The sequence below is a fragment of the Sciurus vulgaris genome, assembly GCF_902686455.1.
Source record: "Sciurus vulgaris genome assembly, chromosome: 17".
Lineage (NCBI taxonomy): Eukaryota > Metazoa > Chordata > Mammalia > Rodentia > Sciuridae > Sciurus > Sciurus vulgaris.
In genome coordinates, this window is record NC_136478.1 from 17,525,674 (window position 1) to 17,553,661 (window position 27,988).

The following is a 27,988-nucleotide window of genomic DNA, read 5'->3' on the forward strand; positions in this document are numbered from 1 at the left end:
ATAGCAATAATTTGAGGGAATCACTGAGGGTGGTTTCAAATGACTTTCAGTGCTGTCACAGCTGGGACCTTGCTTTCGCTTGCCATGAGCAAATACTGCAGCTTTTACTGGTGTCTTCAGAGCTTGGCGGAGACTGGATCCGAATTTAAAAGCCATCCTTTATACTCCTCCTTCTCACTGGCTTCACTCTGACTTCTTTGTAAATGTAGTCTTCCCATTCGAAGGGGCTTCTCTTCATCCCTTCACTCATGGTTGCCAGTTGGTGCTTAACATTTAAGCCTCACAAAGGAGGGAAATAGCAGTTGAAATGCCTCCCAGCCCTCCCAGCACCCTGCAGGGAGCAGAGCATGCTGGAGCTAGGCAGGCCTCATACTGGAACCTCAAATTCCCTCTGTCACAATACAGTTGCTCAAATCTATTTTCCCTTATGCATATTAACTATATCAACCTAGGATTCTGTATGTAATAAATGAATTTTTAAAACTAGTCTTCAGTAAATGTGTTCAGCTAATCCATCTTCTGAAGTGATCCCCACTGCCCTACTGGAGACAGAACCTAGTAAATCTGTAGGAGCCTTTCTCAGCCAGGCGGCCCCTTCCTAATCAATAGGACACAGGCAACGAAGCTCAGAAAACTAGAGTCTGAAAACAGAGACACATTTGAACATGCCATGGCTGAAGCTGGCCTTTAAGAAGACCTGGCATTCCCCTGTTCAATCCTCTGCAGTCCCGCCTTGCACAGAAAAGAACTGTGCTCTCTAGGCACGTGAAGAGGCAAGTGAAAAGAGAGGGAAAGTGACCCAGCAGGGAATTGATCCACCCATAAGATCCACCCTGAGTCACAGACAGAAACATCAGCACAATCCAGGAGGGGAAGGCTTCCTGAAACTCAAAGCAGTGTTTATCCAGTGAGCCTCCTACCTGTGGTCTCTGCAGCCACAGTAGCTACCTGCAGCAGGAATGGTGTGGGGAAAGGCAGCAATGCCTCCCTGAGCCCCACATGCTCCTTTACTCCCAGCCCCTTAGGGCCCCAATACACCCCACACTCCACAACAAATTCTTCTGTAACAGTGATTGACTTGAATTTCAACTTCTCCAAGGTCAAACTTCAAGCCCCCCATTTCCCTTCAAGTGCATTCCTACATGGAGGACTGGTCTTCTAAGGCCTTCTGCCTTCCAAAGGGACTCTCGGGTACAGTTTCTAACTAATAACTTCTTCAGTGATGCCTAGCTGATCTAGGTCAGGACCCAGGCCACTTCATCAACAAATGAGAGCCGCAGGCTGAGGGCGTACCTCTTGGAAAGCATGTGCTTTAGCGTGCATGAGGCTAATGGGGCTCCCTTCCCAGAACCAAAATGAACACCTGATGAGTGCTTCCATGTGTAAGTGGTGTACGTGTGTGTGAGAGAAGAGGGGCCAGAATGAGAAGATGACACTGGTCCATCAAATGTCCACCCATCCAGCTATCCATTTATTCAACAACCTTTTATTGAGCACCTCTTACATCCCAAGTACTGTGCTAGGTGTTTAGAAAATATTATTGAGTAAGATGAGCCCAGCTCCTCTTATCAGGCACCACCAACAAAGGGTGAGACAAGGATATGATACAATGTTAGGGGCCTGGGTTGTAGCTCAGTGATAAGAGTACTTGATTAGTGTGTGCAAATTCCTGTGTTTCACCCCCAGCAATAAACAAAAATTTTTAAAATTCAAGTAATCATAGTTGGCACTAAAAAAATAAAAAGAGGCCTGGTTTGTGGCTCAGTGGTGCAGCGCTTGCCTAGCATGTGTGGGACACTGGGTTTGATTTTCAGCAGGGCATATAAATCCAATAAATGCCCATCAACATCTAAAGAATATTTTTTGAAGTTCCATTGTCTAAGAAAAGGAAAATAACACTATGGAGTGATGAATACTACATGAAACCAGATAATCAGAGAAGGCTTCTTTAAGGAGAGAGCATTTCTGCAGAGATGCTAGTGAGTCAGGGGAGGAGCTGAAGAGAGAGCATTGCTGGACCAAAGAGCACAGGTAAAGACCCTGAGGTAGAAATGAGACTGACTGACTGCAGGAGCAGGAGAAAGGCTAGTGTGGCCAGGAAGGAAAGCTTGAGAAGCAGGAAAGTTGTGGTTGGAGAAGCGGGTGTGAGTGGGACCCCAGGGGGCCATGTCAGCAACAGTGAGGAGTGTGGCTCTTGGTTTAGGTGTGAGGGGAAATTAGAGGATAGATTTGCACAGGGTGGTGAAGAAATCTGACGAAGATACTAGAAAGATCACTCTGCCTGCTGTGAGCCTTGGCAGTAAGGTGCTGGCGGTTACCAGCGGAATGTCTATCTCAGCAGTTAAGGGGACAGTTGGTCCTGGAGAAGGGGGGTGGGGGCAGTCCACAGAGAAGGAACAGCACAAGGTTAGGCCTGTGTCCCAGGCCTGCCCACAGAGCAGCCCATAATTTGGAGGCCAGCCTGAGCAACATAACAAGACCCTATCTCTAAAGAAATAAATAAAATCTTCCAACAGACACCAGTTTATAGGGAAAACAAGGGGTAGAGGAACGTGTTCAATGACACCATGGGATGCAATCAGGAAAGTGAGAAACTGAAAAAAAACTCAGGGGCTAGGGGTGTGGCTCAGTCACACGGTGCTAGACTAGCACTGTGAGGCACTGGGTTCGATTCTCAGCACCACATATAAACGAATAACGGGACAAATACAACTAAAAATATTTGTTGAAAAATATGCTAAGGACATGATTTTTTAAAAAAATAAAGTATGAGAAACATAAAAGAGGAAAGAGGAACCTGGAGATTGAACCATAACATACGTATTAAAATTCTAATTCAAATAAATCTATTTAAATATTGGACAAGCAGGGATATTTGAACTTGATGATTTATGAAAATAAATGTATTGTTCATTTTTTTAGAGTCATAAATGTATGATACTTGGATTTTTGTTGTCATTGTTGTTGGGTTTTCTTTTTCTTTTACTTTTTTTTTTTTTTTGTGGTTTTCGGTATTCAACCAAGGACCTGCACATGCTAGACACGCAGTCCACCTCTTCTACTACTGAGCTACACTCCAAGCCCTTCTCTCTACTTTCGTATCATATATTTGCCATTTTCTCTTAAAAACAAAAAAAACAAGGGCTTCTCAAATACAGCTGTATGTTCAGTCCTACGTGGAACTGGTGAGGGCTCAGACGGTCCCTTCACAGGGAAGCCAGCTTGTGGCAGCCATGGAAGGGAAGGAGGCAGGCCTTCTGGGGGGCGGGGTGCCAGCCAACTACGTACTATTACAAAAGCACCTCTGACAGCCTCACACCTGAGGAGGCCACACGAGCCAAAGAGATGGCAAGTCTGAACCTGAGGATAAATGTCAGACATACATGCTGTGCAGATGTTTCTTTGGTCAGAATGGCTCCCAGGACTGGTGCCCCTGAAACCCATGTTTGCTTATGCCAGCACATGTGACTGCACACTTGTCCAGCCACCGATTGAATGCCCAGCATATGAACAGCACCAGTGCTGACCAGCAGAGGATGTCTGAACAAACAGATGGATGTAAGGAAACTGAGGCTTTCCTGGAGAAAGGAGCAGAAGTGGAGGGACTTAAGGGAACCCACCTTTCCTGGCCAGGAGGGCATCACTTGTTTCTCTGCCTGCCACAGCTCACCTTTCCCACCTAGACAATGAGGCTGCTACAACTCTACCTTACTGTTCATAGCGGTGCATGCCTGTAGTCTCAGCCACATGGAAGGCTGAGGCAGATGAACTGCATGTTTGAGGTCACCCTAAACAACTTAGCAAGTCCTGTCTTCAAATAAAAAAATGGAAAGGGTTGGGGATGGTGGGGCACAGTGGCCCAAACCTGTAGGACCAGAAGACTGGGAAGTTGAGGCAAGGATTATTTAAGGTTCAAAGCCAGCCTCAGCAATATTGAAGTGCTAGGCAACACAGTGAATCCCTGTCTCTATCTCATGTATCCTTCTTAATGCAGCTCGACACTAGCTACTCCCATCATTAACGTTCAAAGATGACTATTATAAGAAGAAGATACGGACTTCAGTGGTAGCTCAGTGGGGGATCACTAACCTGGCATGTATGAGGCCCTGGATTCAAACTCAGCACCACATATACAAAATAAAACAAGACACATTAACAGCTAAAAATATATTTTAGAAAAAGAGTAAATATTCCCCTTCCTTTAAAAACAAGAGATTTTTCAATTTATACTTTAATTTTTTGTGTTTTGGGGTCCTTTACCAAAACCCCCCATTCTTCTTTGTTTAATATAATCAATTTTTAGTGTTAAATGGACACAACACGTTTATTTTGCTTTTTTATTGTATTTTATTTTTATTTTATTTATTTACTTATTTATTTATTAATTTTTTGCTTTTTTATTTCAATGTGTTGCTCAGGATCAAACCAAGTAACACACCGGCTAAGAAAGTATTCTACTACTGATATACAACCCCAGTTTTCCTCTATTCTTTTTGAGACAAGGTCTCCCTAAAGTACTGAGACTGGTACCTAACATGAGATTCAGAAATTGTGGAGTAAAGTGGGGAGCCCAGGACCTCTCACCACCATCACCACTTCTCACCTCCACTGTGTCATGTGTCATATCACACAAACATTTATGAGGTTGAAGGGAGAAGCAGTGGCAGTAGAACTGGTGCAGAGACTCAAGCAGCGTGACACAGAAATAAGACTGCGCCCTCAGGAACTGTCCTGGTGTTCTGTAACAGCCCCAGCACTGTCAGCTGGCTGGGATATATTCTGGATGGCCACAAAATCAAACCCTAAGGCTCCAGGGACAAATGCCAGCCTCAGTGAGGGCAGCTATCGTCCAATGCTTCACAAGGGATCCCAAGACATACTGCTCTGCACAGACATAGCCTCTGGTTGTCACTTATGATTTTTCCCCTCACCCTGCATGATTACATCCACAGAGCTGGGAGGGTGGGCTGACTGTGGAGCCAGGTGCCAGGTGCGCTTGTCGGCTTGTGACCCATCCCTGGGATGTGAGCCTGGTGCAGAAGATTGAACTGGCAGCTTGCAGAAGGAAAAGCCTTTCAGGACTGGTATCCTCTGGGAGACAGTCTTTGCCTCAGCAAGCTTCATTTCGGCTCACTCAAATGTAATTGTGGATAAGGGATCTTTCCTGGTGTCCTGCATGGGTGAACAAACTTGTTACCTAGGCTGTACTTAATACCTCTCAGGGCCTGGTGACCTCTTGTGGCTTGAAAGTTGAGCTACTGGCCAGTATTGGAATAATGGAGCATTGGACCAAAGTAGCTTAGTCTTTCACATATAATGTTGAGAATAAAACAGATTTTTATTTTCTGCCATTTCATTTCTAGCAGTAAATAATGTTTTAATGGATTGCCTTAACAATATTACCATTGGGCCAGACTTCATTTTATTTGACGATTCACACCCCAAATTGCCACATGTAGCACAAAGACTCAGTTGAGTTCATTTCCTTTTGTTGCAGCATATGGAGGGCTAGCTCTATACCCTTTAACTACATCCCCAGTCCTATTGTTTGCCTTCTCTTTCTTTTTTTCTTTCTTCCCCTCAGACCGTTCTTCCTTCCTTCCTTCCTTCCTTCCTTCCTTTCTTTCCCTCTCTCTCCTTCTTTCCTTTCTCTCTCCCTCCCTCCCTCCCTCCATCCTTTCCTTCCTTCCTTCCCCTCCTTTATTTCTTTCTTTCCTATTTTCTTTCAGTAATAAGGTTTAAACCCAGGGGCACTCCACCTCTGATCTACATCCCAGCTCTCTCCCTCTTTAAATTACTTACTTGGGGTACTGGGAATGGAACCCACAGGAGCATTACCATTGACCTACATCCTCACCCCGTTTTAGTTTTATCTAGGGTCTCGCTAACTTGCTGAGACTGGCCTCACATTGTGGTCCTCCTGCCTAAGACCTCTGCAAAGCTGGGACTGCAGGCCTACATACCCACACAGAGCCTCTTAGCCTTTTGTGAAGAAAGGGGACTGAAATGATAATGTGCTCATTTTGTAATGTCATAGTGACATAAACACATCTCAAATTTTAGGTTAAAATGGACCTGTCGTTCCTACTTTGTACAGTCACTGGAGAATTCCTTTGGCCTTGGAGCACCTTTAACAGACTTCCTCCTGTCCACCACCTTGAAATGTGACAAGTTTGTCGTATCAGTTATAAATCTGGAGCACCAATATGAACAAGAAACCCCACTGTTGAGCAGAACACCTCTGTCCTACCTGTGCAACCCTGGGTAGGCCCGTAAGCCTCCTTTTCAGAGCTCACTTGTGAAAACATCAGGGTGCGATTCTTTTCTGGTTTTCTTGGTGGTCCCCAGGATCAAACCCAATGCCTCACATCTCCAACCCATCAAAGTATCATTCTCTGGGGCAGGAGGAGGTCAAGATGAGCCTATCTTTCTATTTGTGCCCAACTGAAATGCTTTTCCCAATGTCCAAATTTTTTTCTTTTCTTTGGTATACTAGGGATTGAAATCAGGGGTCCTAAAACAACTGAAGCACATCCTCGGTGCTTTTTTGTATTTTTAAAAGAGGCAGGCTCTCACTGACTTGCTTAGGGTCTTACTAAGTTGATGAGGCTGGCTTTAAACTAGAAAATTATCCCGCATACGGCTCCTGAGTCAAGAGATCACACAACACCAAGCCCGAATAACCTATGTTCAGGCCCAAGACTAAGGAGAGTTCCCAGACCCCTAATCCACTCACATTCACTGCCCCTCCAACAGTTTAATACTAGGGTCAGGGTCATGCAAACTAGCTGTCTCTGTGTTGATTCATGACGCTCAGGTCAGTCTCAGAATTTGGGTTTCTCCTGGTCCACTGGTCATGGGCTGTCCCAACCATCAGCTGTGATCCACAGACAGTGTTATATGTCTAGGATATGGGTGGGGTGGCCAGAAGGGAAGGCCCATGCAGAGTTCTCTCCTTTCACCCCGCTTTCCATAAAACACCAAGGGTCTGACGCCTACCCCTCAGGTCACCCATTCCTTCCGTGACCTCAGTGGGTCAGGATGACATCACAAGCAACAGTTTCCACGGCAGGGTAGCTAGGAACCTTGCGTACCAGTTCTCTACAAGACACCAGCGAGTCTGGCTGCTCAAGAGAGAATGTCTGATCGGATCATGTATATCCAGTCTAACTTGTCTTCTGTGACCTGGGGGAGCATTGCAGCAGGTAGGCCTAGGACAGGCATCTGAAATGAACTGCCACACATTCCATTTGGGCTGTCCCATCACACCTCAGGACTTCCCTGGCAAAGGTCTGCTGCTCCCTCACCCACAGTGCTTGTGCTCACTGCTCAGGGCAAGTGTTCATAACGGTCCTGATCTCTGTCAACCCAGCCTTCCCCTACAGTCTCCCCAGTTGCTTCCTTTAGAGCCCAGTACACTGCTACTCATCTAAGGTCCCAGCTACTTGGGGGCTGAGGTGGGAGGATCAACTGAGCCCAGGAGATGGGCTCAAGGATCTGGGTGGGGAACAGAGTGAACCTCAGCCAAATGGTGACACCCCCATCACCAAACCAGAAAGGAGGCTTTCTCCACATCCTTCCTTCATAAGACGCTTACAAAAGCATGCTGTGCTTTCCTTATCAAATGATTGACCACTTTGAGGAAGAGCTTTTGGCTTCTCATCAACCTCACCTTCAGAAACAGACACCTTTACCACACTGCCAGGGATACACACACTCGGGCCCCTCCCACACGTCCCAGTCTGAACTGCTGAGGGAAAGGGTGGTGCCATGCAGCTGGGAAGAACAGAGGAGCCAGGGGGACAGAGCAAGTGGTAGTCAGACTGGAGGTCTGAGGAAATGATGTCTCAGGAAGTGGAGGGGAGAAGGCTATTGGGCCTGACCTTGGCACCCAGAAACTGAACCTGGATCTCTGGATTCTTCTGCCCCAGAATACGGTCTGCACAAAATGGTAGGGCTGGACACACTGGTGTGCATCCTTAGTGCCAGTTACTGAGGAGGCTGAGGCAGGAGGATGGCTTCAGCTCAAGAGTTCCAGGACAGTCTGAGGAAACAGAGCAAAACACCATCTCAAAACAAGAAAGGCCTTAGAAAAACCCATAAAAACAAGGCTAGAATTCGGTGCGGTTCAAACATACTCTATCAATGGATCCCAACAGATGCTGCCAACATCACAGGGGTTTTAAAACAATTTATATTAGACCCTGTATTCCAAAATTGAAAATGATTTCCATTAAAGCCTCAGCAATGACAGGTCTTAAGAAATTAGTCTCCGTTGTAGAATGGTAGATTGAGGGAGTGCTGTTTGTGATCATTTTGAGGTCTGACTGTTCTCTTGCTGCTTCCTTTGGCTCCAAGAACTCACGTACTTTACAGAAAGCATCTCTTGAGGAGACAGAAAACATCCAGGGAGGTGACAGGCAAAGGCTGTGTTTGGGATGCCACGCAGATAAGAGGGATTCACTCAGAACAGGAAGGATCAGGAGAGGGAGGTGCTGGTGGCAAAGGGCATAAGGCGGAAGTGACTGATGGCTTCTGGGTTTCCTTCCAGCAGCGGTGCCTCCCGCGTCTCCTCCTACACCGGCATACTACCATGTCCTCTACCAAGGATGTGGAGAAACCCAGGTGGGCTGGCATGGGGAGACATACTGCCTGGTTGGTGGCTACCGGCTCTATGGGGACGCTCCCTTGGCCACTCCAGCCAAGGAGAAAATAGAGAGGCCAGGAGAGAAACCAGCAGAGACTCCAGCAGAGAAGTCCAATCGGAGAGCTAGAGGGGCTCCCAAGAAACGTCCAGCACCAACAGAGGCAGAAAAGACCTTGGGTTGCCCTCACCCCAAAATTCGAGGCTTGATCCACACTGGAAAGAGACAAAACCACGGAATCTTGCTGGCTGAGCCTCTCTGGGAAAGAACAAACTTCTGATGCATCCTCACTTTTTCACAGTTATATTTACTATATTTAATTGAAAGAAATAAAAATGTTTATTGTTGCTTTGTATTGACTGTGATGTCATTCAAACATACAAAAATTTGAGGAATGCACTGGAGGATGTTTCACAGGATGTCCAACGGTGTCGTACCCAGGGCCTTGGTTAAGCATGTGGTGAGCAACTGCTAGACCTTATAGGAGTGTCTGCAGATTTGGTAGAGACTGGGTCTCTATTAAAGTCATCCTTTATACACTTCTTCCTTCTTTGTAAAGGTAATCTTTCTGTAGGAAGGAAATTATCAACAATTTCCCTATACTTTTCTTTTTCTCTCCGCACTACCAGAAACTGATTCCAGGCTTGCTCTACCTTGGAGCCAGGTGCCCAGTCCTTTCTGTTTTTTTCATTTGGAGACAGGGTCTGGAACGTTACAGAGGCTGACCTCAAACTTGTGATCCTCCTGCTTCAGCCTCCCAAGGTTCTGGTATTACTGGTGTGTGCCATCACACCGTGGTTCTCCTTACAATTTTGCCACAATTATTTTTATATTTTTAGTTCTCAGTGGACCTTCATTTCATTTATTTATTTCTACGTCATGCTGAGAATCATACTCAGTGCCCTATACACACCTACAGGCAAGTGCCCCACCACTGAGCCACAACTCCAGCCTACTTCTCGGAACTTTTCCTCATTTCTTGTGTTCTTCACAATGCAATGAATTACTTTAATGTTCAGTATATCAGGGGAACAGGCCAGTGGAGAGAATCCTTAAAATTTTGAAAGAAAGTGAAAAAGCAAATACCAGAAATGCAGTATACACAGCATACTAATGAATCATCATGACATGTGCCCATAAGGTTTACAGGTGTTACAGTTTAATCTCATGTTAAATGATGACAGATTAAATCAGAACATTAAATCACACAGACTGCCAGCACCTCCAGAAGGGGAGCCAGGGACATCACAATTACAAATCCAGCCTCAGCAACTTGGTCAGATTCGATCTCAAAATAAAATTTAAAATGTTGGGGATATGACTCAGTGGTTAAACCTCCTTGGGTTCAATCCCTGCTACCAAATAACAACAACAACAAAAACAGTCTCCACACACCGGCCATGCTGGGCCTCACTTTGAGAATTGGTAGGAGGAGGAGGCACTAGCTCTGCATTAGACACAGGAACCTTCCAGGCCTCAGGGAAGCACAGGCACTCACCCAGCTCCATCTGCCCTTCACCTCACACACTCACACGCCAGCCCTTCCTCAGCAATCTCAGGACCTCAAATTCAGCTCACTGCCCCTTCCCCAGCAGTCTGACACAATGGAATTTCCTTAATTCCTTCCTCATTTTTTTCTTTTATTGAAGATATTATACACTGAAAATATAGGAAGTTGAAAACTTAAAAGAGTAAAGATTTCCCCTGCCTAAGGAATGGGAGCCTTTCAATCTACATTCTTTTTTTCTTTCCTTGCTACTGCAGCCCTTTCCATAACGCTCAGTCCTTTTTCAGACAGGGTCCACATGAGTTGCTGAGATTGGACTAAACCTTGAGATCGTCCTGCCGTAGCTTCCACAATGGCTCGAATTACAGGCGTGTACCACTGGGCACAGGTCAGTCTATACTTTTTATCTGCCTTCAATTTTTGAACCATGAAGATAGAGCACATATTTGGCTGGCATGTGCCAGTACGGCACACTGGTTGGTATCTCTTCTAAATGGCTAGTGCCAGTCAATAATTATTTTAACACTACCCCAGGACTGTAAATTTCCTACCTATAGAAAACCAAATAAAATCCATGCTTCCTTCCCCAGGGTAGCCCAATGACCCTACTTTCTTCTTTTCTTTCCAAATATATTCTGGAGGTAAAAAGTCAACATACATGAATATTCATTCCCCATTTTCCTGAAGTAAACAGTAGTACACTGTAAGAAATTCTGCTCATTGTTCTTTTTCACTACATCAGGTACATCATTCCAAATGATTTCAGCTCTGCTCCTTACATAACTCGGGAACACACTGACATAATCATAGAAAACACAGCCATAAGTTTTCAACTCTTCATAGACAGTTTCAAATTTCTGAAATTCCTTGAAGCTACCGTCCACGAGGCCCTCTGGTTTTTTAAGCGGGCAGGCAGCTATGATGCAGCCTCCTGATCTCAAGCATTGCTGTCAACCTGGGTGACTCCTCAGAGCAAGGTGGCTGACTCCGGAGAGTAAGCCAGGGGGCCATCTACGATGTCTGCACTGCTGACCTTCTGCTCACCCAGCCACAAGCTCCCAAGGACAGCACAGTAGGACTCTCTCTGATGCCTTACACTCAGCAACCTCAAGTTCCTTCATCATCGGCTCCAAACCTCTTCTTTCTTCAGCTCCTGATCACAGCAAAAAAACAAGAATCCTGCTTCCTGGCCACCAGTCTTTCCTCCCCAATCCCATCCACTCTTCCCAACATCCCACATCCAATCATTTCAGAGCCAAGACCTGGCTTCCCCACCTCTATCCTACTGCCAGTCGAATCTACTAGACACTTGGCTTCTCTGCTCAAAAGAAAAGCCAACCGTATCTAAAGTCCAAGTCCAGCTCATCTGATTCCAACCAAAGTTTGCCATCTTTCGTTCCTTGGCTTCCTCTTTCTCTCCCCTCCTAAGTCCTTGGGTCAAAATGAGCGATTCACAGCTGTCTCCACCTCTTGGTGGCGTCCATACTCCTCTCATCGTGGAGTCCTCTATGTCTTCCTCCAGGACCAAGTTTCCTCTGAAGAAACAAGTTGAAGGGCAGCCTTTCCACTCTGTTCTCAGGCTTACCATAGCCCTCTGCTCTGATCTCTTCTGAGATGACATTTACACTGCATCCTCTACTATTGAAAATGTATGCCTCACTTTTCCTTTTTTGCGGGATGCTTGATTTATTCATAAAAAAGTTCTTATGTACAAAAGAAGATCCTTTTTGTTTCCAAGACTTAAAAGGACTCTTTAAAATATTAAAAAAGTCAGAACAAGGATTACATGGAGCTGTTTTTCTCATAAGCACTTAAGTGAACAAATTTGCCACAAGAAATCTATCAACACACATTGAGATGCTCAGGACCATAGCTTTGCCCACCAGACTCCTGCCGTGGGCAGGGATCTGCACTTGTGTAGAGAAGACGTGTACTTTCCTCATTTAGTAATACGTGGTGCTGAGAAATGAACCCAGTACTTCATGCATGCTAGGCACACACTCCACCACTGAGCCACAACCCAGCCCATATGTCTGAATTTTATTCATGAAAAGACAAAGAACTGTTCATGGTATTTTCTTTACTTTTTTTTTTCCTATGCTTAGCAACACTTGGGGTTAAACCCAGGTCCTTGTACATTGCCAGAAAAGTGTTATTACAGTGAGCTAATTCCACAGGCCTTTCATATTTTATTTGGGACAGGGTTCGCCTAAGGTGCCTAGGATGGCTTCACTTTTGCAATCCTCCTTCACCAGTCTCCAGGATAACAGGGATTACAGGTATGGGCCACCAGGCCTAGCCCTGTTCCAGTTTAGCCCATTGACCCACTAACATCCTTTCCAGCATTTTCCCCATCCACAACAGGATCTAGTCAAGAACGAGACACTGTGCTTTGTTGTCACATCTGATTACCTTCCTTTAATCTCCATACTATACTTGTGAGGAACATAAAGAAATCCTTTACCTTGGTGGAATATTCTTTTGTACAGCCCATGTTGACATCAATGCCAGCTACATCGCTTTCTCTGAAAAAACATAAAAAAAAGGTAACAAACATTCAACTTGAGGAAGAAGGTAGAGTCAAAATCATGAACGGGTTTGGGCTTATGAACCTCTTGCTGTGTGCCTCAGTCTATGTAACACACCACCCTCAATGACAGAGCTCATGTGAGCAGAGTTCCAGACAAAAGACATAATGTGTATACACATCTGAAAAGAGCTAGGGATTGAGAACTTTGTCATACTGCAGGTGTGTCAGATAAGTCGAATACCAACTAACAATCATGCTAAATCAATTCCAGGGCAGGATTTCTCACTGGGGTAATGAAAACCATTTCTCAATGCAGAGAAGTGACATAAGAACAAGAGCCCTTTGCCAGAGCAACTCTTCTGGGAGAAGTTACACGACTACCTTCATAAGTTGAGCTGCATGGTTGACTTACTCCAAAAACTCTCAAATGCAGAAGGGACCCTGACCTCATCCTCTGGTTTCTACAGTTAACAGTCTGTGATCAAGAGCAATTACTGCCCGAGTCCCTTCTTGCTATCACTGTCATCAACAACAAAAGTCAACATGTACTGGGCATTCCCAATGTGTGACATGCTCTGCTCCAAATAACATGCCTGATTTCCTTTGCCGTGCCCTGTGACAGAGGTGGATAGTACCAATGGTATCATTTCACACAGTAAGGAGCTGACTTATCAGCAAGGCGAAGTAACGTCCGAACGTCACACAGTTAGCCAGTAGGATACCCAGAATTCCTACCCAGGTGTATCTTAACTCTAAAACCCACTCTTTGATCATGGTACTCTGCTGCCTTTCTTAACTCAGGAAGCAAGAGGACTTACCAACACCGAGACATAAAGCCTCAGGACTCACAGTCAGGAGAATCCCCACAAAGGGAATCCCAGGAATAAGCATTCAAATTGGGCCCTCACACGAGGGTCTCTGAAAGCTGGGAACAGGGAGTACCCCTGAGGTCCAGGACAGCCTTCAGACGTCATAGAGAGGAAAGAAAATTATTCACAGCTCAAAAGAGAAAGTAATGGGCCACAAGGCACAAGGGTGGCTCACCTCCAAGGTCATCAGTGATACTAAGACCTCTTCTCTCACAGGAGAGACAAAAGGAGCTGGAGAGGGAGAAACTTACACAAGCCTGGCCACAGCCAGGGCTCCCTCTGCATCTGAGGTCCCTGGGAACACAAAAGGCTTCATCATCCAATCAATGCTCTGATGAAGGCAGATGTGCACACACATACATGCCCATCTCCCTGCCATTGTGCCCCGCACACACAAACACATGCACATTCATGCTCACAAGCAGTGTGGACCATTTGTCTCCCAATAAGCCAGAACAATGGATGAGCTCACTGAGAAAGGAAGAAAATGAACTTGGAAGACCTAAACAATGTCCTTAATGCTATTATTACGTTCAGTCATACGAAAACATGAACGAAAGAATCTTCTAGAAAATATACAGATACCCACAAAATAAGATTCTATCATGATATGTCGATCCATTCTCATCAACATATTCAAGACCTGGACATCTTTTGGGAGTTATTTCTAAGTAAGCACCAAGGAATGTCCAGAGCAAGAGAACAGAGCAATGGAGTCTTTGCAACCCTAACATAAAAGCTTAACTGCCCATGTGCAGTACCGCCCACTGGATATCTCAGCAGCTCAGGAGGCTGACACAGGAAAATCGCAAGTTTGAAGTCGGCTTCATCCCTTTAGAGAACCTCTAAGCAACTCGGTAAGACCCTGTCTCAAAGGAAAAAATACAAAGGGCTGGGGATGTGGCTTAGGGATTCAGTACCTTTGATTTCAATCTTTGGAACCAAAAAGCAGACACAAACAAACAGAGAGTTTAACTACTCTTAAGGAAATCTAGTTCCTCTGAGAGGAAATAAATACAGACTACACAAAAAGAAACTCCACAACCTAAATAATCAATGCTAGGGATTCGAAAAAATTAATATACAAGGCATGTCGCCAAGCAAAAGATTCCTGTAATTAAGTAAATTAAATCTGAGACTGGAGGCATGGAACAGACTGTGGCAGCCTGATGTTCACACACTGGCTCCCATAGTGTAAGCACTCAGGAACGACCCTTCCAAAAATGCTCAAGTCAAGTCTTCAGGAAGCCACTGCTGCGCGAGGAAGCTCAGGCATTCGATGTTGGCCAGCACAGGACCTAACTTATGACATCCCAACACACAGGAAGCCTCAGGAGGACACTTGACATTGGGGTCTCCTACCATCTGGAAGACCACTCTGCTCTCTTCTCTTTCACAGGTGCGCAAGACTACTCCATCATCAGGGACCACAACATCCACTGTTCTGAGCACCTCTGCAAGAAAACACAAACACATGGGGTACAAGTTCAGCCTAGCCTAAGCCCTGCAAGTGAACACAGCAAAGCATGACCTTGAAGGGAAAAAAGGGATCACAGATGTTCTGCTTCTGACGTGCTGATGATGGTCCATCTCACCACCCAGGGAATGGTTTGTTCACTTTATCATTCTTTCTTAAACTGCATGTTTGAGTTGTAAGCAGTTTCTCTGAGTGATTACAAGCCTTTTACAGTTTTTTGAAATATTGGAAAAAACGTACATACACTGAACTTTGTGTTTCAATACTGGTCCAAATTGTTCTGCAAGATGGCACTTTGAGGTGCAAGTGACCATTTCTTAATTACCAAAAGTGTGTCACAAAATTGGAGTGAACGAGTACTCTTTCAGTCAATCTTCACTATTATTTGCTGTTGCCTATTTTCAAATACATCTATTCACTAAAATTGAATTATACACCTAATCAAAACATGTGGTTTTTCCACTCATTCATGGCCAGTCACTAAGTGACAACAAACTTCAGTCACCTGACATACACATCTCTAGAAGATCAAATAAGGTGCCACTCTTATCTCCTTATTTTGGCTCTGATACTAAATTTATCCTTTTGACAGTATATTTAGCCCTTCAATTTTTACTTTTCTTAACGATGTCACTGTAGAAAATGGCTTCAATCATGGTGCTGAAGTCCTCTTGGGTGACCGGTATTATTTTGTATTTCGTTCTTTCTTGTTTTTCTTTCTTTCTTTTTTTCATGTTTGGGTACCAAGGCACTGGACCTGTCAGTCACATCCCCAGGGGATTTTGTATTTCATGTAGAGACAGAGTCTCACTGAGATGCTTAGCTGTTCACTTTTGCTGAGTTTGGCATTGAACTTGCGATTCCTCTGCCTCTTATATGCTCTTAAGCACATGAAGGCTGTCATGAACCTTACTGACAAAACATGTGTGTTCCATTAGCCTGGGTTAGGCATGACAATATAGAGCTACTGGTTCCTGAGTTCAAGGTTAATGAATAAATGGTATATTGGCTTCAGATGTCAGTAGAGCTTCATGGTACAGCACAGGCTTGGAATGCACAAGGCACTGAGTTGGATTCCTAGCGCCTAAACAAATAAACAGCAGAGCTTTGAACAGATACACACATAAAATCAGTTTAGGTGCTAATCAGGAGATAAAAAAGTAACTAGAAGATAGCAAAACCCTAATCCTGTATTTCCCCTAGGGTCACTCGGTTCAATATTCACAAACCAATTTTCCTTTGCTCAGCAACTTCATAGAACATAACTGGTATGAATAACAAAAATTAACTATATCTCATGTATCCTTCTTAATGCAACTCAACACTTGCTACTACCATCATTAACTTTCAAAGATGACTATTATAATAAGAAGATACCAACTGCAATTGTGACTCAGTGGGAGAGCACTTGCCTGGCATGTATGAGGCCCTGGATTCAATACTTAGCACCACATATACAAAATAAAACAAGATACATTAACAGCTAAATATATATTTTACAAAAAGAGTAAATGTTCCCCGACCTTTAGAAACAAAAGGTTATTCAATTTGTACTTTATGTTTGTTTGTTTTGGCGTACTTTACCAAAATCCCTCAACCTTTTTGTTGAATATAATCATTTTTTTAGTGGTAAATGCACACAATATCTTTACTTTGCTTTTTTATTTTAATGTGGTGCTCTCCATCTCACACCTGCTAGGAAAGTACTCTACTACTGATCTACAACCCCAGTTTTCCCGCTTTCTTTTTGTGACAAGGTCTCCCTAAGGTGCTGAGAATGATCAAACGTGAGATCCAGAAGGTGTGGAGTAAAGTGGGGAGCCCAGGATCTCTCACCACCATCACCACCTCCCAGCTCCACTGTGTCATGCCTCATGTCACACAAACATTCCTGAGGCTGAAGGGAGCAGAGAAGGTGGCAGAGTTGGTGTAGATCCTCAGGCAGTGTAACAAAGAAGATAAGACTGCACCCTCAGAAACTGTCCAGGTGTTCTGTAACAGCCCCAGCACTGTCAGCTGGCTGGGATATATTCTGGATGACCCCAAATTCAAACACCTAAGTCTTCAAGGGACAAATGCCAGCCTCAGTGAGGGCAGCTATCTTCCAGTGCTTCATAAGGGATTCCAAGACATACTGCTCTGCACAGACATAGCCTCTCAGAGCCTATACAGCACCCATGTGGAGCTGGTTGTCAATTATGATTTTTCCCCTCACCCTGCAAGATTTCATCCACAGAGCAGGGAGGGTGGGTCGGCGTGGGAGCCAGGTGTCAGGTGCGCTTGTCAGCTTTGTGACCCATCCCTGGGATGTGAGCCTGGTGCTGGAGATTGACCTGGCACCTTGCAGAAGGAGAAGCCTTCCAGGACTGGCATCTTCTGGGAGACAGCCGTTGCCTCAGCAAGCTTGATTTTGATTCACTCAAATGTGATTCTGGATCAGGAATCTTCACTGGTGTCCTGCACGGGTGAACACACTTGTCATCCACGCTGTCCTTAATGCCTCTCAGGGCCTGGTGAGCTGCTAGTGGCTTGAAAGATGAGCTACTAGCCAGGATTGCAGTAACGGAGCATTGAACCAAAGTAGCATAGTCTTTCACATACAATGTGCAGAATAAACCAGAATTTTATTTTCTGCCAGTTCATTTCCAGCAATAAATGATATTTTCATAGACTGACTTAACAATAATTATCATTGGGCCAGACTTCATTTTATTTGATGATTCACACTCCAGATTGCCACATGGAGGACAAAGACTCAGTTGAGTTTATTTTCTTTCTTTGCAGTGTATGGAAGGCTAGCTCTCTACCACTGAGTTATATCCCCAGCCCTATTCTTTGACTTTTCCTTCCTTCCTTCCTCCTTCCTTCCTCCCTCCCTCCCTCTCTCCCTCCCTTCCTTCCTTTTTTCTTTCTTCTTCTTTCTTTGCTTCTTTCTTTCTTACTTCCTATCTTTCTCTCTCTCTTTCTCTCTCCCTCTCCTTATTTCTTTCCTTTCTCTGTCTCTCCCTTCTTTCCTTCCTTCCCTCTTTTCTTTCTTTCTTTCCAATTTTCTTTCAGTAAAAAGGATTAATCCCAGGGGCACTCAACCTCTGAGCTACATCCCAGCTCTCTCCCTCTTTAAATTACTTAATGCAGTACTGGGAATGGAACCCACAGGAGATTTAACACTGACCTACATTCTCACCCCGTTTTAGTTTTATATAGGGTCTCACTAAGGTGCTGAGACTAGCCTCACATTGTGTTCCTCCTGCCTAAGACTCCTACAAAGCTGGGATTGCGGGCCTACATACCCACACAGAGCCTCTTAGCCTTTTGTGAAGAAAGGGGAAAGAAATGATGATGTGCTCATTTTGTAATGTCACAGTGTCATAAACAAATCTCAAATTTTAGGTTAAAATGGGCCTGTCACTCCTAGTTTGTAAAGTCACTGGAGAATTCCTTTGGCCTTGGAGCACCTTGAACAGCCTTGCCACTGTGCACCATCTTGAAATGAGACAAGTTGGTCCTATCAGTTATAAATCTGGAGCCCCGACATGAACAAGAAATCCCACTGATGAGCAGAACACCTCTGTCCTACATGTGCAACCCTGTAGGCCTGTAAGCCTCCTTTTCAGACCTCACTTGTACAAAGGAGGGGGTGCAATTGTTTTCTTGTTTTCTTCGTGGTTCCCAGGATCAAACCCAATGCCTCACATCTTCAAACCACCAAAGTATTAATCTCTGGGGCAGAAGGAGGTCAACATGAGCCCATCTTTGCATTTCTTCCTACTGGAATGCTTTCAACAATCTCCAATTTTTTGGTTCTTTGATTTCGTACATTGGGGATTGAACTCAGGGGTACTAAACCAACTAGGGCATATCCCCAGGATTTCTTTAATTTTAAAAAGAGGCAGGCACTCACTGACTTTCTTAGGTTCTCACTAAGTTGATGAGGCTGGCTTTAAACTACAAAAATCTCCCTCATAGGGCTTCTGAGTCAACAGATCACAACATGCCAAGCTCGATATTAACCTATGTTCAGGCCCACAACTAAGAAGAGTTCCCTGACCCCCTAATCCACTCACATCACTGTCCCTCCAACAGTTTAATGCTCAGGGTCAGGGCCATATAACCTAGCTGTCTCTGTATTGATTCATGACTCTCAGGTCAGTCTTGGAATTTGGGTTTCTATTGCTCCCCTGTGGTCTTGGCCTATCCCACCCCCCAGCTGGGCTCCAGAGACAGTGGATATTTGTCTAGCATATGAGTGGAGAGGCCAGAAGGGAAGGCCCTGGCAGAATTCTCTACTTTCAACCTGCTTTCCAATAAAACACCAAGGATCTGACACCTACTCCTCAAGTCACCCATTCCTTCGTGACTTCAGTGGGTCGTGATGACATCACAAGCCACCGTTTCCATGGCAGGGTAGCTAGGAAACTTGCCTACCAGTTCTCTACAAGACACTAGCAAGTCTGGCTGCTCAAGAGAGAATGTCTGACCGGATCGTTTATACCCAGTCTAACTTGTCTTCATGCCCTGGGAGAGCAGTACAGCAGGTAGGCGGAGGCCAGGCATCTGTAATGGAGCCCTTGGTAAATACACAACCTCACTGGACTGCCACATGTTCCTTTTGGGCTGGCCCATCACACCTCAGGACTTCCCTGGCCATGAGTGAGACCAAAGGTCTGCTGCTCCCTCAAGGACCCACAGTGCTTGTGCTCACTGCTCAGGGCAAGTGCTCACAAGGTCCTGATCTCTGTCAATCCAGTCTTGCCCTTCAGACTCCCCAGATGCTTCCTTCAGAGCCCATTACACTGCTACTCATCTACGGTCCCAGCTACTTGGGGGCTGAGGTGGGAGGATCACCTGAGCACAGGAGTTGGGCTCAAGGATCTGGGTGGGGAACAGAGTGAACCTCAGCCAAATGGTGACACCCCCATCACCAAATCAGAAAGGAGGCTTTCTCCACATCCTTCCTTCATAAGACGCTTACAAAAGCATGCTGCGCTTTCTTATCAAATGATGGAGCACTTTGAGGAAGAGCTATTGGCCTCTCATCAACCTCACCTTCAGACACAGACACCTTTACCACACTGTCAGGGATACACACACTCGGGCCCCTCCCACACGGCCCAGTCTGATCTGTTGAGGGAAAGGGTGGTGCCATGCAGCTGGGAAGAACAGAGGAGCCAGGGGGACAGAGCAAGTGGTAGTCAGACTGGAGGTCTGAGGAAATGATGTCTCAGGAAGTGGAGGGGAGAAGGCTATTGGGCCTGACCTTGGCACCCAGGATCTGGATCTGGATCTCTGGATTCCTCTGTCCAGGAATATGGACTACAGACACCCTGTGGTAGGGTTAGACACACTGGTGTGCAACCTCAGTGCCAGCTAGTGAGGAGGCTGAGGCAGGAGGATTGCTTCAGCTCAAAGTTCCAGGACAGTCTGAGGAAACACAGCAAAACACCATCTCATAACAAGAAAGGCCTTAGAAAAATCCATAAAAACCAGGCTACAATTCAGTGTGTTTCAAACAGGCTCTATCAATGGGTCCCAACAGAAGCTCTCAGCGTCACAGGGGTTCTAAAACAAATTATATTAGACCCTGTATTCCAAAATTGAAAGTTATTTCAATTAAAGCCTCAGAAATGAGAGACCTACAGAAATTTGTCTCAGTTGTAGAAGGGGAGATTGAGGAAGTGCTGTTGGTGATCATTTTGAGGTCTGACTGTTCTTATGCTGCTTCCATTGGCTCCAAGAACTCACATACTTTACAGAAAACATCTCTTGAGGAGACAGAAAACATCCAGGGAGGTGACAGGCAAAGGCTGTGTTGGGGATGCCAAGCAGATAAGAGGGCTTCAGTTAGAACAGGAAAAAACAGGAGAGGGAGGTGCTGGTGGCAAAGGGCATAAGGCGGAAGTGACTGATGGCTTCTGGGTTTCCTTCCAGCAGCGGTGCCTCCCGAGTCTCCTCCTACACCTGCATACTACCAAGTCCTCTACCAAGGATGTGGAGAAACCCAGGTGGGCTGGCATGGGGAGACATACTGTCTGGTTGGTGGCTACCGGCTCTTTGGGGATGTTCCCTTGGCCACTCCAGCCAAGGACAAAATAGACAAAGCAGCAGAGAAACAAGCAGAGAAGCCCAATCAGAGAGCTAGAGGGGCTCCCAAGAAACACCGTGCACCGTCAGAGGCAGAAAAGACCTTGAGAACCCGTGGCCCCAAAATTCAAGGCTTGATCCACACTGGAAAGAGACAAAGGCCACGGAAGCTTGCTGGCTGAGCCTCTCTGTGGAGAGAACAAACTTCTCATGCATATTCTCTTTTTCACAGTTATATTTACTATATATAGTTGAGAGAAATAAAAATGTTTATTGTTGCCGTGTATTGACTGTGATGTCATTCAAACGTACAAAAATTTCAGGGACTCACTGGAGGATGTTTCACAGGATGTCCAATGGTGTTGCACCCAGGGCCTGGTTAAGCATGCCATGAGGAACTGCTAGACCTTATAGTACTGTCTGTAGAGCTTGGCAGAGACTGGGTCTCTATTAAAGCCATGCTTTATACTCCTCCTCCTTCTTTATAAAGGTAATCTTTCTGTTCGAAGGAAATTATCAACAATTTCCCCATCCTTTTGTTTTTCTCTCCACAGTACTGGAAAACCAATTCCAGGGATGCTCTACCTTTGAGCTACGTGCCCACTCCTTTCTGTATTTTGATTTGGAGGCAGAGTCGGGAAAGTTTCTGAGACTGACCTCAAACTTGTGATCCTCCTGCCTCAGCCTCCCAAGGAACTGGGAGTATTGCTGTTTGCCATCACACCTTGGTTCTCCTTATAATTTTTACCACAATTTTTTTTTGTATAATTTTAGTTCTCAATGAACCTCTTTTTCATTTATTGTATGTGATCTGAGATTCGAACCCAGTGCCCCATACATACCTACAGGCAAGTGCCACACCACTGAGTCACAACCCCAGACCTCTTCTCAATTTTCTACACTTCTTGTGTTCTACGCAATACAATGAATTACTTTAATAATCAGTATATCAGGGCATCTTGTAAAAACACACTGCCTTCTCTCCTGATCCCACTTATTAAAAGGTTTAACTCTAACACCTGTCTCCTCAGGTGGGACATTGGAATCCTTCTGGTAGTATAAAAAGGAATAGAAATGCGTACGTAACAGGTACGTGGCTAATTTCCTTACCTAATACTACAGCTGGGTCTCTATCTGGGTTCATGAGAACTCACCCAGAAAGAACAGGCAAGCAGGAGTTAGCCATCTTGCAGAGCAACTCTTGCAACCACCAGGGGGCACCAGCACCACATTATGCCAAGCCCAGGTCCCAAGGCCCCAGTTTCCAGACAAAGACACAGAAGCAAGGAGTAAATTAAACATTCAGAGAAATATAAGTAACTAGGAAAGACTAGACTGTAGAGTTCAAGGTGAAAAGTAGTACTCTACTTTCGAAAGGTTGCTGATATTCAGCTAAGGGTCATCAGATGTCATGAAAGATGGTTTTAGCTGTTAGGGACTATTTCTCCTTAAAGAGATACAAATATAAGTATATAAAAGCAAAGAAGTATCCCCCAAACTATAAAGGACTATTTTCCTCAAAGTAAAGCTTGAGATTACCACTAAAACACAGAACCCACAAACTTAAAAAGAAAATGCACATATATGTTTAAAGAATTTAGTTATTTAATAACGCAATCAACAAATGGGCTAAGGATATGAACAGATACTTCACAGAAGAAGATCGACAAGCAATCAACAAACATATGAAAAAATGTTCAACATCGTTAGTAATAAGAGAAATGCAAATCAAAACTACCCTAAGATTTCATCTCACCCCAATTAGAATGGCGATTATCAAGAACACAAGCAAAAATAGGTGTTGGCAAGGATGTGGGGAAAAAGGTACACTCATATATTGCTGGTGGGACTGCAAATTAGTGCAGCCACTCTGGAAAGCAGTGTGGAGATTGCTTAGAAAATTTGGAATGGACCTACCATTTGACCCAGCTATCCCACTCCTCAGCCTACACCCAAAGGACTTAAAATCAGCACACTACAGAGATACAGCCACATCAAGGTTCATAGCGGCTCAATTCACAATTGTCAGAATGTGGAACCAACCTAGATGTCCTTCAATTGATGAATGGATAAAGAAACTGTGGTATATATATACAATGGAATACTACTTAGCCATAAAGAATAATAAAATTATGGCACTTGCAGGCAAATGGATGAAATTGGAGAATATCATGCTAAGTGAGATAAGCCAATCTAAAAAATCCAAAAGACAAATGATCTCACTGATAAGCGGATGATGACACATAATGGGGGGTGGGAGGGGGACAAGAATGGAGGAAGGAGGGACTGTATAGAGGGAAAAGAGAGGGGGGACGGGTGGGGGGGAAGGAAAAAAATAACGGAATGAGTCAAACATCATTACTCTATGTAAATATATGAATATGCAAATGGTATGCTGTTACTCCATGTACAAACTGAAACTGAAACAACATGTATCCCATTTGTTTACAATAAAGATAAATTTTAAAAAAAGAAAGAAAAAAAAAAAAAAAAAGAAACACCATGCTCCATCAGAGGTGGAAAAGACCCTGGGTCGCCCTAGCCCCAAAATTCGTGTCTTACACCAGAGTGACAAGAGACCAATGGCACAGAAGCTTGCTGACTGAGCCTCTGTGCAGAGGACAAACATTCACCTATCTGGGATAACTAATGCATCTTTTTTTTTTTTCCACTTAAAATTCCTATATTTATTTTACAGACATAAAAATTGTATTGTTGCTGTTGTGTTAACTATAAAGTCATTCAAACATAGCAATAATTTGAGGGAATCACTGAAGGTGGTTTCAAATGACTTTCAGTGCTCTCACAGCTGGGACCTTGCTTTTGCTTGCCATGAGCAAATACTGCAGCTTTCACTGGTGTCTTCAGAGCTTGGCGGAGACTGGATCTGAATTTAAAAGCCATCCTTTATACTCCTCCTTCTCACTGGCTTCACTCTGACTTCCTTGTAAATGTAGTCTTCCCATTTGAAGGGGCTTCTCCTCATCCATTCACTCATGGTTGCCAGTTGGTGCTTAACATTTAAGCCTCACAAAGGAGGGAAATAGCAGTTGAAATGCCTCCCAGCCCTCCCAGCACCCTGCAGGGAGCAGAGCATGCTGGAGCTAGGCAGGCCTCATACTGGAACCTCAAATTCCCTCTGTCACAATACAGTTGCTCAAATCTATTTTCCCTTTTGCACATAAACTTATCAACCTAGGATTCTGTATGTAATAAATGAATTTTTAAAATTAGTCTTCACTAAATGTGTTCAGCTAATCCATCTTCTGAAGTGATCCCCACTGCCCTACTGGAGACAGAACCTAGTAAATCTGCAGGAGCCTTTCTCAGCCAGGCGGCCCCTTCCTAATCAATAGGACACAGGCAACGAAGCTCAGAAAACTAGAGTCTGAAAACAGACGCATTTGAACATGCCATGGCTGAGGCTGGCCTTTAAGAAGACCTGGCATTCCCCTGTTCAATCCTCTGCAGTCCCGCCTTGCACAGAAAAGAACTGTGCTCTCTAGGCACGTGAAGAGGCAAGTGAAAAGAGAGGGAAAGTGACCCAGCAGGGAATTGATCCACCCATAAGATCCACCCTGAGTCACAGACAGAAACATCAGCACAATCCAGGAGGGGAAGGCTTCCTGAAACTCAAAGCAGTGTTTATCCAGTGAGCCTCCTACCTGTGGTCTCTGCAGCCACAGTAGCTACCTGCAGCAGGAATGGTGTGGGGAAAGGCAGCAATGCCTCCCTGAGCCCCACATGCTCCTTTACTCCCAGCCCCTTAGGGCCCCAATACACCCCACACTCCACAACAAATTCTTCTGTAACAGTGATTGACTTGAATTTCAGCTTCTCCAAGGTCAACCTTCAAGCCCCCCATTTCCCTTCAAGTGCATTCCTACATGGAGGACTGGTCTTCTAAGGCCTTCTACCTTCAAAAGGGACTCTCGGGTACAGTTTCTAACTGATAACTTCTTCAGTGATGCCTAGCTGATCTAGGTCAGGACCCAGGCCACTTCATCAACAAATGAGAGCCGCAGACTGAGGGTGTAGCTCTTGGAAAGCATGTGCTTTAGCGTGCATGAGGCTAATGGGGCTCCCTTCCCAGAACCAAAATGAACACCTGATGAGTGCTTCCATGTGTAAGTGGTGTGCGTGTGTGTGAGAGAAGAGGGGCCAGAATGAGAAGATGACACTGGTCCATCAAATGTCCACCCATCCAGCTATCCATTTATTCAACAACCTTTTATTGAGCACCTCTTACATCCCAAGTACTGTGCTAGGTGTTTAGAAAATATTATTGAGTAAGATGAGCCCAGCTCCTCTCATCAAGCACCATCAACAAAGGGTGAGACAAGGATATGGTACAATGTCAGGGGCCTGGGTTGTAGCTCAGTGATAGAGTACTTGCCTAGTGTGTGCAAATTCCTGTGTTTCACCCCCAGCAATAAACAAAAATTTTTAAGAATTCAAGTAAGCATAGTTGGCATTAAAAAAAATAAAAAGAGGCCTGGTTTGTGGCTCAGTGGTGCAGCGCTTGCCTAGCATGTGTGGGACACTGGGTTTGATTTTCAGCAGGGCATATAAATCCAATAAATACCCATCAACATCTAAAGAATATTTTTTGAAGTTCCATTGTCTAAAAAAAGGAAAATAACACTGTGGAGTGATGAATACTACATGAAACCAGATAATCAGAGAAGGCTTCTTTAAGGAGAGAGCATTTCTGCAGAGATGCTAGTGAGAGAGTCAGGGGAGGAGCTGAAGAGAGAGCATTCCTGGACCCAAGAGCACAGGTAGACCCTGAGGCAGAAATGAGACTGACCAACCTCAGGAGCAGGAGAAAGGCTAGTGTGGCCAGGAAGGAAAGCTTGAGAAGCAGGAAAGTTGTGGTTGGAGAAGTGGGTGTGAGTGGGACCCCAGGGGGCCATGTCAGCAACAGTGAGAAGTGTGGCTCTTGGTTTAGGTGTGAGGGGAAATTAGAGGATAGATTTGCACAGGGTGGTGAAGAAATCTGATGAAGATACTAGAAAGATCACTCTGCCTGCTGTGAGCCTTGGCAGTAAGGTGCTGGCGGTTACCAGCGGAATGTCTATCTCAGCAGTTAAGGGGACAGTTGGTCCTGGAGAAGGGGGGTGGGGGCAGTCCACAGAGAAGGAACAGCACAAGGCTAGGCCTGTGTCCCAGGCCTGCCCACAGAGCAGCCCATAATTTGGAGGCCAGCAAGAGCAACATAACAAGACCCTATCTCTAAATAAATAAATAATTTTCTGAATATGTTTTTCGATACAGTTTGCCAATACTTTGTTAAGGATCTTTGCATCTATATTCATCTTTACCACTCATACTTCAGATAGAGCACTAATTTCCAGAATATATAAAGAACTCAAAAAACTCTACACCAAGAATACAAATAACCCAATCAACAAATGGGCTAAGGAAATGAACAGACACTTCACAGAAGAAGATGTACAAGCAATCAACAGATATATGAAAAAATGTTCAACATCGGTAGTAATAAAAGAAATGCAAATCAAAAATACACTGATTCCATCTCACCCCAATTAGAATGGCGATTATCAAGAATACAAGCAACAATAGGTGTTGGCGAGGATGTGGGGAAAAAGGTACACTCATTCATTGCTGGTGGGACTGCAAATTAGTGCAGCCACTCTGGAAAGCAGTGTGGAGATTCCTTAGAAAACTTGGAATGGACCTACCATTTGACCCAGCTATCCCACTCCTCGGCCTATACCCAAAGGACTTAAAATCAGCATACTACAGAGATACAGCGACATCAATGTTCATAGTGGCTCAATTCACAATAGCCAGACTATGGAACCAACCTAGATGCCCTTCAATTGATGAATGGATAAAGAAACTGTGGTATATATATACAATGGAATATTACTCAGCTATAAAGAATAATAAAATTATGGCATTTGCAGGCAAATGGATGAAATTGGAGAATATCATGTTAAGTGAGATAATCCAATCTCAAAAATCCAAAAGAGGAATGATCTCACTGATAAGCGGATGATGACACATAATGGGGGGTGGAAGGGAGATAGAATGGAGGAAGGAGGGACTGTATAGAGGGAAAAGAGAGGTGGGAGGGGTGGGGGGAAAGGAAAAAAATAACGGAATGAGTCAAACATCATTACTCTCTGTAAATATATGAATATGCAAATGGTATGCTGTTACTCCATGTAAAAACTGAAACTGAAACAACATGTATCCAATTTGTTTACAATAAAAATAAATTAAAATAAATAAATAAATAAATAAATAAAATCTTCCAACAGATACCAGTTTATAGGAAAAACAACGGGTAGCGGAACGTTTTCAGTGTCAACATGGGATGCAATCAGAAAGTGAGAAACTGAAAAAAAAACTCAGGGGCTGGGGGTGTGGCTCAGTCACCCAGTGCTAGACTAGCATTGTGAGGCACTGGGTTCGTTTCTCAGCACCACATATAAACAAATAACAGTACAAATACAACTAAAAATATTTTTTGAAAAATATGCTAAGGACATGATTTTTTTCAAAAAATAAATTATGAGAAAGATAAAAGAGGAAAGAAGAACCTAGAGATTGAACCATAACATACCTATTAAAATTCTAATTCAAATAAATCTATTATTTAAATATTGGACAAGCAGGGATATTTGAACTTGATGATTTATGAAAATAAATATATTGTTCATTTTTTCAGAGACATAAATGTATGATAGTTGGGTTTTTTGTTGTCATTGTTGCTGGGTTTTCTTTATCTTTTTTTTTTTTTTTTTTTTTTTTTTTTTTTTTTGTGGTTTTCGGTATTCAACCCAGGACCTGCACATGCTAGACACGCACTCCACCTCTTCTACTACTGAGCTACACTTCAACCCCTTC

At 44.3% G+C, this 27,988-nt stretch overlaps 1 long non-coding RNA gene and 1 pseudogene across 2 annotated transcripts in view; both read left to right on the forward strand.

Annotated features, from left to right (window-relative positions):
- The window catches only part of LOC306647488 (putative ATP-dependent RNA helicase DDX28), a 112,642-nt pseudogene that overhangs the window by 68,368 nt on the left and 16,286 nt on the right, over window positions 1–27,988 (forward strand). The window lies entirely within an intron of this gene.
- LOC306647510 lies at window positions 620–27,833 on the forward strand. Its single transcript, XR_013760112.1, has 2 exons — window positions 620–2,637; window positions 27,522–27,833. It is a non-coding gene; the product is annotated as an uncharacterized lncRNA (long non-coding RNA).